Here is a 10,289-nt window from a genome sequence, read left to right as displayed (position 1 = left end):
GCACTCCGGGCCTGGAGCTGCCACCATGGGCACCAAGGGCTCCAAATTTATCCTGGGGGGCCTCTTCTAGCTCCTGGAGCTGGGAGTAGAGTGGAAACACGAGGAAACTTTACTGCATTTTATCAGACCTCCATCCTCAGCCTCCAGCAGACTCGGGGTGGGACGCAGCCCTTACAGGGAGGCTGTCATCCATAATACATATTTATGCTGTGTCCACCGAGTGTAAGAATGCCCTCAGAAAAACTTAGGCGAGGCTATAATAATACTTCATACTTCTTTGTTGCCTTTCATCCAAGGATTTCATTGTGCCTTTAAAAGCTTTCATTAACTAAAATTCACAGCCCCGTTGTGCAGGAACTGTGCATTAACACCTCCACCATATGTAAAATACAGCTCAGAGAAGCAAGGACTGGTGTAAATGGTTTAAAAAGCTGGAAAGAATGGGGAAAAATGAGAATGATTATTTGAACACCTATGTACTAACCCTGCTTTTTTCCATCTAAAATGTCTTGGACTGACACTCTAATTGCATTTTGCTGTATTTTTGAATCTTGATGTGTGCCAAATTTATAATTGTTTCAGAAGTCTCAAGACAATAATTTCCAAATTCATTTATTATCTGTAGGAAACGTATCCTTTGATACCTGGATGCAGCTGTAGCAGTGAGAGTGCTGTAATTGCCTATGGAGCCAGGTATGCATTTCTGCTATTGTCAAGCTGCAGGCTCCGGTTTCCCCGGGATGCGGCTGACTTGTGAATGCCGGTTACACACATTCCCGAGAAGAGAATATGCCCCTAAAGCTCCAGTGTCCTTCGTGCGTAGCCCCCGATCCTCTACAAAGCTTACAGCTCACAGGATTCAACAGTATTGGTTCTTTGGGGATCAATGAGAAACTCACCACCCATCTCCAGTATCTCTGAATTACAGAGCAGAACCAGATCAAACGCAGACGACTTCCCTCATTTATCCTGCCTCTGTGCCACATCAGAGTGTGTGCTGCATTCATTTCGTGTAGGCGGGCTGGTGTCTAATGTACTCTGTGAACATATTTATAAAGGATTAACCTGTGCCTGGTATTCCTAAAAACTGATTTAGTTAAAATACATATTTTATTCTACTTATCTCAACCATACAAATCATTCCGGTTTAGCTTTGATATTAATCATTTTTGGTGGGTGTTATATACTGCGCGTTATCAGCAGTCCTGCTCTGTATGACAGCCTTTTTTTCCCCCCTAGGCAATACTCCTCGGCACATTATATGATCTGTGTCTTAGACTGTTAACCTGCAGTGAAAGTGCTCGCTAATAGGACGGACTGCTCAGCAAATGCCCGAGCCCTCAGGGTTGGCTCAACGAGTGCTATTGCTGTGCGGGTGTTTAGAAGCCCTCTGGAAGAAGAGGGTTGGGAATCACAGCCCTGGGAAGGAGTGAGGAGCACTGGAAACCCCAGGATGCTGCCGGTGAGTCCACACTCTTAACCCACCTCTCGTCTTTCCAGGAATGATCCATTAACACGGAACTCCCGGCCTGCAAACAATTGCAACCCTTCCCCACCCTGGAAAAAGTTAAGTGTCTATGTTTTAAAATATGTACCCTAAGACGGGTGATTTGTCTCACGTAGGAGAATGATTAAAAGGCAATACAAATGACTAGCTTGACTAATGGAGAATCTTGAAGAAAGGCCAAAATGTTGAAGGCAGTTTGAGAGCTGTCAGCTAGGAGCTTGGGATAAAACGGAAGGAAGGCCAAGCCTCTGATTATGAACTAGGGGTAATTTATTGAAGATGAGAGCTGCAGAGAAAAATGATTTTTAAAAAAGCAGTGGAAAACTAATTATTTGAGAGGTATGGCAGCCAGAAGTCAGGCTTCGTACTCACCTGACTTTTCAACCTGGGATTCGCTTCTTTGTTACCCTGAATCAACCCATACTGGGACAGCAGCTGTGTGAAAAAGCTTATACAGTTTTGTCTTCAATATTCTATGCCTTGAAATAGAAATGAACGCTGGTAATTGGTGCTATATTTTTGCCACTTACATAATGACCTTTGGATGCAAGGAATTCAGCCCATTTTGAATTCGGTTCCTGGTACTGTGGTTTTTATGTAACTTGTGTGTCAGATATTATTTGTTCCACCATCAGTCCATCTTATCTGGCTATAAGAAAACACAAAAATCAGTGAGTGTATATGAGGGAAGGAGGATTCTTCGCAACAGCCCATCAACCAGTTTTTACAGTTCATTTTCTTCCCCATTGTTTGAATAGGGACTTCTTGGAAGCTCACAAATGTTTCTTTTCCTTGCCAAGACAGTGGTACTTTTGCCCTGGCACACGTTTCTCTTCTTCCCTTTTCTTGTGCTTGGAGTGCAGCTGAACAACAAATCCCTTCCCCTCTGTTTAACAAGCAGCTTCTTCACAGCGAGTGCTTCCCGTGCCACGGAGCTGCCTGGCTTTCAGGCCAGCCCTGCAGTGGTGTTAGTTAATGAAGGGCCCACAAGTGACCGGGCACAAGCTGGTGCAGCGGGACGGCAGGTCTGTGGGTCCTGCACCACAGCCCCATGCTGGCCTGGGCCCGGAGGAGCGCCTCTCTGAGACGTAACCAACATTTGGGAAGCAAGAGCGGCTCTTCTGTGAGATAACTCCCCTTCTCTGTGCCACGGCACAGGTGTTAGGCTACTCACAGCTGTTCTCGTGCAGGTTATGTCCTCCTCCCTGGAGTCAGCTCATTCTGACCTGTATGGATTCCTTTAGCTCCGTTTCCTGACCAGTTTAGGTCCTGCTGGAGGCTGTGGGAGGCCCTGGACAGGTGGATGGACAGCAGATCAGTTTGATGCCTCTGTCACTCTTTTGTTTCCCCCAGTTTGCCTGGGCTGTTAAAGCACCAGTTCAGTAACTCCTCTGGCTTTGGTGCTATGGGAAGGGGCTGCCCTTGCCCAGCCCCGCAGGCCCCTCTGCGCCTCCATCTCCATGGATGGTCCTGGCCCCCCGACCCAGGGCTCCCTCCTTGCCGCTCCTGGGATCCCATCCCAGCCTTTTGTTCTTCCCCACCAGCAGCTACCGTCTCCCCACCTCAGAAGTCAGCAGTGGAGGCTGTCAGCTAAAACCCCAGATAACAAATCCTACCCTAGCAGCCTTGTCCTCCCAGGTGCCTTTTCCAGCCTGCAAGGGAGTCGGTGTAGTAGCCCTGCCTTTCTCGCAGTGGCCTCCGAGCGGGATCTGTGCATTCCGAGTATCTTCCACTGTCCCTGTGCGACAGCTCCTTGGTGTGGAGGCTTCCTGCGCCCTCCTCCCGGAGGCAAGTGAGCTCTCCCTGGGATGCTCCTGCTCCGGGTGCCGCTGCCGCCCCTGCTTCCCCGGTGCCCGGCCAGGCCGCAGCTCCAGGGCTGCCCCGGAGCGCGGTGCAAAGCGGCCAGGGACACCAGCCACTGCTCCTCTTCACCCACACTCTTCTTCTGCATCTGCTGGATTTGCCTCTGAAATCTATGGCTTGAGAATAAAAGCATCAGTACCTTTTTTTTTCCTCCTTCTTCTTCTTTCCCCTTTCACCCCAGTTAACATCGCTGGCATCGTGCCTCCACCTTTCATCCGCTGTCTCCTTTTGCGGTGCTGCTCCCTGACAGGCTGCCGCCAGGAAAAGCCGGGCACGTGCGCTGCCCCGGGCAGGCCGGGACCGCAGGCCGGGACTGGGGCTGGGGCCACGCAGTGACCCCGGGCCCGCTGGCCACACGGACACGACGGAGAGCCCGGGGACAGGGCGGGAGCTGCAGCGCTGAGGGCTTCGTGGAGCTGGAAAGGGTCCCGGGGACACACTGAGCATGGGTTGTTAGTGGCCTGACATGAGCTCCTTCCGTTAAGTGCCCACACTTGCTCTCTCTGTGACTCATTTGCTGAGCACACGATGCTTAAACTGTGCATTTATTCAGTTTTCTTTTTTTTTTTCGCTTTGCCTCCTTGCCCTGTCTTGCCCTGCTTTGAAATAGCATCTCCTTAGAAATCAAAGGTTTTTCTCTGATGTCTCAGCTGGTGACAAGTCAGGTAGGGATATGAGAGGGATTTCAAAAAGCGGGGGGAAGACAAGGCTGTGAGGATGCCTGAGGCCGCTTCGCAGTGCGTGTCCGGGCGGCTCGGGGAGAGGCCCCTTCCTGAGGAGGCTGCAGCGCTGCTCCCGACTGCGATCCCCACACGGAGGCCCAGCTGTGGCCTCCCTGTCCCCTCCTGTTCCTGCTCTCCCGGACACACAGGGTTGCCAGCCCGTGAGCCGCTGCATTTGGCTCCTGAGGGCAAAAGGAAACCTGCCCCCTCCAGTCCCACCAGTGCTGCCACACAGGCTTTCTGTAATTACTGGGTACTGTCTCCTGCTCTTCTCCAAAATGAATACAGGGTCCAGCTTGACTTCCCCATACATTTTTTTAAAGAAAGCAGCTGTGTTGTCCTTCGTGAAACAGCTTGTAATTTAGCATTACTGCATTATATCCCCTAGGCAACACTTTCTGTCCTCAGGACTCAGACTTCACAGTATCTCTATGGAGCTTTAGTTTTCCATCAGGAGATGCTAAAAGAACGCCTAATTCCGTAAAGCCCTCATTGATCTTCTGCACCTTGTGAAGCTCCTCTGGTGCCTTGCTCAGGGTCTCCTCCGCTGAACAGGATTTCTTCCTCCTCCTCTGCTCTCTCGAGAGCCTGCAGTTATCTCGGAAGCGTGGCCAGGCTTTGCATTCCAGCACTGCCTGCTTTGCCCTGTGCAGGGGTCCCCAGGTCGGCCTCACAGCCCTGGGTAGCTCTGCCAGGCTTGTTGCCCTGCTCAGGAGGCTCCCGGGGCGAGCTGAAGGGAAGCCAGTAAATAAATAACTCACCAGCATTTGGTTTCCCCTTTTGTTCTGGCTTTCGATATCCCAGGACACCCCTGGAAGGCGGATGGATACATCTTAAAATGAGCTCAGTTAAGACAGACAGAGCACGATGGCCCCACTACTTGCTCTGAAACTTTCCCCTGAGTTCGTCATGCAAGGGGCTTTGCTAATTGCTGCTCCTGCTCGTGCCCATTTCCTCCACACGAGCTCAGAGCAGCAGCCGCTCATGGTTACAAATCCTGATCCCAAAAGGCACAGAAATTGGAGCCGAGTCTTTTGAAGGGGGAAATACAATGTGCTGCAGCACTTGCCAAACCAATTTGATCAGCACACACAGCTTGAGAAAAAGCAAGCAAGCAAACAAACAAGCAAGAACTGGAAATTCAAATATTAGAGAAATCCTTCAAAGTCTGCAGTCATTGGCAAGATGAACACAAAGCTCTTTGTGCTTTTCATAGCACCGGTAATACCAGTTTATGATAAAAAGCTATTCTGAATTACACAAGAAGGTAAGATATTTGCCAAAAAAATTCTTTAGTTCCTATTCTATTTTTCATGATGGACAAGAAGCACCATCCATACTGATTGACTGTTGGCATGCGACTTACCACTGAGCAACTGTATGTTGATGGATAAGCCAGTCGCATCCAAGTGTCAGGAAGATTATCAAAAAAAAAGAGCTGTCTGTAGTTTCTCCATCTCTGAGGAGATTGCCAACTCACCCTAACAAAAGAAAACATTAGTGTGCTATTTGCGTCTCACAAAGCGACTGTGATAAGATGACATGATAAATGATAGAGGGCTTTTTTTTCCCCAGTAAAAACACATAAGGTAGCTAAATCGTCAAGTGTAAAGAATATCTTGGCTCCTGCAACTGGGGTGAGTCATTTATATTTTTTTTAAAAAAAGGGAAACTGTGAGGAAAACAAGAGTGTAGGTTCCGAATTTTTGGTATTTCTCAAATCCACTCTAATTACATTAGGTAATTATATGATTAAGTAATGCATATACATATGCACAGATGTGCACACCTACGCACATGTACAGGGAGAAAAATGATAATGGGCCAAATTACTAACTTGCTTTCAGATATCCCACAGAAAATAGTACACGCAATCAAGCTACCATTCTGCTGGCGTGCTTGCACTAATGGCTATTTGAGTGCCCATGTTTTGTTACTCTGAATTAAAGATAGGAAGGTAGGTAATTCTAGGTGGCAAAAGAGGAGGCCCTATGAATCAGATTTTCAGGAGCTAGCTGCATATGCATTGACTACAACTGTGCATGCATATATGCCATGATTGTGTAAATTGCTGGCGATGCCTAAGAAACCCCTTGGTTGCCCAATTCCCTGATTTGAGCTTACATTGAATTTTAATGCAGCAAGTACATCGCTGTTAGAGATTGCTAGATATTATGAAAATTTGGCCTTGCATGTTTGAGATCATTACATGTTGTTATTCAGCACTTTGTGACCTTTCAGAAAGCAGATATTATCCTCATAAAAATCACGAAGATTTGTGATGGGTTATTCTTGCCTTTGTTTTTAACCTAGCTTCCCTGTTTCTGGAATACTTTCTACATGCATGGTAGGAGAAGGACACGGCTGCTACAGCTGCTGCATCGCTAGTCACAGTTGCTGACAGCCTCATAGCAAGAGCCACACGCCACGTGTAGCTGTCTCTGCTGCAGGGCTGCAACGGCAGGGCAGAGCAACGTCCCTGTCTCACCTCCTGGGCTCCTTTGAAACACAGCAATACAGCACAAGCAGAAGTACTGGATTTTGCCTCCTAATTTCTGGAGAAATAGAGAATTTCAATCTCTTGAGCAGTTTCACAATGATTTCTTTTACACACTGCCTGATGTTACATTTTGATTGTGTTTCTGTATGTGTGCTTTCACCTTCAAAGGAAGCTGTATTTCCCTGAGGCAAGAGTCTTGTGTATCCAACTCTGTGATACTGCAAGGGAAGTTATAAACTTTGTGCCTCTTAACTTCATGCAGTGTAAGTAGTTTTGCTGCCTTCCTATCTCAGTATGGTCTGGGTCATTCAAGCTCACCTTAAAGCTCAATTTCTTAAGCACGGACAGCTACATTTCCTCTACGGGCTGCATGCACACTGAAAGGGAAGGTGCAGCATGGATAGCTTGGGATTAATTTGGATTGTCCTGAGGGAGGCTGCTGCCCAGCCTGCAGCTGGGGCAGAAGGTGCAAACCAACTTCCACACGGCCGTGGTGCAACGGGCCTCCTCTGAGCCCGTCCTGGGTCTGCAGGGCTTGGCCTGACGCCCGCAGCAGCAGGGCAAGATCTCTGCAGCAGCACTTCGTGCTGTTAAGAACTAAAAAAAAAATGGCACTTGTGGCTTGCAAATAATGGCATTTTGCAACCTGCTGAAAGATCTTAAATGGCCCAGACTTACTATGTATCATAACAAAACATAAAACATTTTTAATTTTTTTTCTGTGTAGTGCATAGATTTATATTTAATTTACCTCTCACATACAATAGAGATCATCTACTTCTACTGAAATTGAATTCTATTGAAATGGGTGGTCACAGGAAAAAGAAGGAAAAAAAAAAAAAAAAAACCCCAAAGAGCAAATCAAAGAGGCATCACACCATCTTGTGACAAATTTGCAGCCTGCTCTGTTTTGACTGACCTTGTCTTCCACAGCTTGGGAGGCTCCTTCCCGGCGCCCGAGTGTTTGAATTGCGGCTCTCACAGCTCGTGGAGCAGGTTGAGGGCAGTTCTTGTCACAAAAGCAACGTCCCCGTTGGGGTGCGGGCCACGGCGGACGGCGCTCTCGCAGGTCGCATCTCACCCGGGCTTGTAGGGTAAGCGTCATGATCCAGGTTTGATGGGCCGGCAAAGCCCGGAGCCAGCGCTGACTTCTGATCAAACTGCCAAAGAAATAACAAACCCCCTGTCATCCCGGCAGTCGTGGCGATACTCGCCAGGCAGAATAAGGAACCTGCTTAGGCATAAATCACATCCTGCTGATACGGAGGCACCGTTGAGAACAAGACTTTATTACACTCTTATAGCCATGGAAAATAATCTAATCTGTTCCCCATTTTAATTAGCCTCTTTACGGCACACACAGGCTCTGATACTTGCAAGAAAGAAAGAAAAAAAAAAGAATTTTCTAATAATCGGGTTATTTTTTCAGTTGTAAAACAGAAGAGAATTGTAAATTAAAAATAAAGAAACAAATGTTTTAAAAGAAAAATGTTATTTCTCCCAAATTACAAAGTGCTGCTCTCTGGTGTAACATTATTATTCTGCGTAGCAATTTATTAAATGAAGCAATTTATGGTAGCATCTCTGAAAAACGCTATCCTTTATTGAAATGAAAGTAATAGCATAAGAACTGTAAAATAAAAAGGCAAAATATCCTCTTTTAGACCATTACAAAAATACATGTATTGTCTATTTGACAATCAATACACTACCATAAAATAAAATGGAGCTGGGGGTATCATCATCATAATTTCTATTTCAGATGGTTTGCTGAGAGACAAATTGAGTCTTTTATGGAAAAGACTGACAAATGGTTTAATTCAGTACCACACAGTATATGTACATACGAGCTGAAATTCTGTTGCAACTCAAAGCTGTTAAGCAAATATTTTAGGATCATCACAAGTTTAAAAACAACAGACATGTGGGAGTACATCCATTTATTTACACTTGTACTGGCTTAACATTCAAATGTTATTTGCTGCTTTTAAAGTACTGATGTGGGATGTTAAATTACTGCTGAATTCTTCCTATTCTGAAATATCTTTAAACCTGCCTAGATACATGATTATGATGATAATAATGATAACAGCAGTAGTGCAAGAATTTTTCTTTTTATATAATGTAGGGTTTGTTTCTGTAAGATAAATACCATTTTCACTATCCCCCGTTTTATGATTCAGCATTTCTGATGCAACCAACTTAAATAATGAAAGTAAAACAACAACAGGTTTGTGTGGGATGGGAAATGGAAAACGAGCACATGCATTGCCAAAATTTCTACAGAAACTGGAGGGAAAAAAAAAACAAAAAACAAAAAAATACCCAGCTCTTACAAATAGCACTTCCTTCTGCCCCCTGCTCCTCTGGGGAAAAGTCCTCCTCTTGTTTTTATTATTCACTGCATTTTCCTTCTCTTCCTTTTTCTGATCTTGCTCTTTTGTTCCCTTTCCTCCTGAGAGGATTCTGCTCCTCCCGGTGCGAGGCTGCTGCAGCTGGACGTGGCGAGGACATCCACGAGAGACATCCACGAAACATGTCCCTCGGGGCTCAGCAGGGACAGCCCGTGCCTTTGGAGATGCTCATGCCTGGGTCTGGACACCCCTTGGGCTCGGGGAGGCTGGTCCTTGGGCTCGGTAAGGCTGTCCCTTGGGCTCAGCGCTTGGCTGCAGCCTTCTGGGCCTGCCTCGCTCAGGCCAGAGTGGGAGCAGAGGAGGCCGAACAAATGAGTCCTCTGACGGCAGAACGGAGAGGCTGGCACCTTCCCGAGCTGCGGAGGCTGGAGAGCCCAGAGGTCACCGCTACCTGGCCCCGGCTACCACCTCCCATGGACGGAGTTCCAGGGACGGAGTCTCCAGCACCCAGGCACTGCTGCCACTAGTGGTGCTGACAGGCACATAGCAGGAAGGCAGAGGGAGGCTTTTTTTAATTATTATTTTATTTGATTTTACTTTATCTTTCCCCCTCGCTCTCCCCAGGGTAGTTTTGTCGCCCGTGGGCGCTTCATAAGCCGCCCAGCGTGGGCGCAGCCTCGCTGGCACGGCCTCACAAGAGTCCGCAGCGCCTTGAAGGGAGATCAGAGGTGGCTGCTGGAGGGCACCGGGGACCGGTTGAGTCAACAGCTAAAGCCATTTGAGCCCTAATTCCTAGAGAAGCATGATGGATTTGGAGACGTTTAAATGAACGGGATAGTGAATATCCATCTCTCTCCAAAGGCTTGTGTGTCACTGAACGCCCCTCTCTCCTCTCCCAAGCCTCGCTTCGCTCCGCGAGGCTTGGGAGAGGAGAGAGGCGGTCAGTGGCACAGGGCACCGCTTTGCACGTCCCGCCAAGGGGGATGTGGGTTATTGTGCAGGCTCTTCCCAGCGGGAATGCTGCACCAGGCGCAGGACGGTCTCTGCTGTGCCTGACGTTGCTCCAAAACCCGCTTCGCAGCTTAGTGCTCAGTACCAAGCAGGGCTAAGCCCAGCGTGGGGCCGGGAAGCTCCCGCATTCCCCGTCCCGGTGGGATCTCCTGCAGTTCCCCTCAGGCAGCGGCGGTGTCTCCCGGGGGAGAAAACGGCGGGAGAGGGGCGGGCGGCGCTTACACGGCGCGGAGGCCCCGGCCAGGCCCGGCCCGTGCCGGCCCGCTCCGCTCGGCTCCGCTGCGCTGCGCTCCGGCCCGCCCGCCCTGGCAGCTGATAAAGCGCCGCGCCGC

At 48.3% G+C, this 10,289-nt stretch overlaps 1 long non-coding RNA gene across 1 annotated transcript; it reads left to right on the top strand.

Annotated features, from left to right (window-relative positions):
* The first annotated feature begins 441 nt into the window (after positions 1–441).
* Positions 442–1,369, top strand: LOC112944631. Its single transcript, XR_003248814.1, has 2 exons — positions 442–693; positions 1,240–1,369. It is a non-coding gene; the product is annotated as an uncharacterized LOC112944631 (long non-coding RNA).
* The last annotated feature ends 8,920 nt before the right edge of the window (positions 1,370–10,289 follow it).

Source organism: Nothoprocta perdicaria, unplaced genomic scaffold (assembly GCF_003342845.1).
Source record: "Nothoprocta perdicaria isolate Ctin4 unplaced genomic scaffold, notPer1 scaffold_0, whole genome shotgun sequence".
NCBI lineage: Eukaryota > Metazoa > Chordata > Aves > Tinamiformes > Tinamidae > Nothoprocta > Nothoprocta perdicaria.
Note: the sequence above shows the minus strand (reverse complement) of the source record. Positions and strands in the feature narration are given on the sequence as shown.